Consider the following 924-nt stretch of genomic DNA (forward strand, 5'->3'; position numbering starts at 1 on the left):
CCAGAGGCCCTGGCAGAGCCTGGCCTGGACAGCCAGAGACCTGGGTGCTCTATTATAAGATAGCCAAGGCACATCAAATCTGTGCTGTCTTCCTTGACTGCTCCATTAGTAAAGTTGAGACCATGGCAAATATCTCCCAAGTCCAGGGGACTTCCAAGCACATCCCAGAGCATACCTAAAGACTCAGGGGCACCTGGAAAAACAGCTTGCTGTCACCAAGACAACCTCTTAGCGCTCATTATAAAACAGCCCTTCCCAACTCACATGCAACCCTTACCCCCAAGACCATTCAGGAGTTAATCACAACACTCCAATGGATTCCGCAGACTTACAGAAGACAAGAATAGTCATCATCATATAGTTGATTGCATCTCAAAAGTCTCTGGTGCTGTAAAAAAAATGTGTACCAAGTGGAGATTGTTGAGACCAGGGCTACATGGGGTGAGCTATGTGTTCCCAAGTCCAGATGGAGTCTGTCCCTGCTCCCTTTGTTCAGACACATCAAACATCCTCCTTGAAATTGTTTATCATCCAGCTGGGCTCGGGATTGCTTGGCCCTGCAGCACAAACCAATAGACACAAAACACTGGAGATTCTGGAGCCTCCATGAGTATGGAGTCCTTCCCAGGTCCCAGGGACTGATCCAGGAGGCCCAATGCAGAGCTGGGCAAGGACTCCCCATTCTGTGTTCTGGACTTGGTTTTTAATTAAATTGCTAAAGTGATTTTGTGGAAATACTTTTCCCACTCTCTGCCTCAGCTTACGTGTCTATAAATGGAGCATTTAAACTACAGTAATGGCTCCAAAAATGGCCGTGGTAAAGTCACCTGGCCACCTGGAACACTCAACAGATCATTCAAGATATCATCTCTAAAGACTCTGGCTCTGTATTTGGGGCTGGACTAAAGCCCCCTCTCACACTGT

This window comes from Urocitellus parryii, chromosome 7, assembly GCF_045843805.1.
Source record: "Urocitellus parryii isolate mUroPar1 chromosome 7, mUroPar1.hap1, whole genome shotgun sequence".
In the NCBI taxonomy this organism is placed as follows: Eukaryota; Metazoa; Chordata; class Mammalia; order Rodentia; family Sciuridae; genus Urocitellus; species Urocitellus parryii.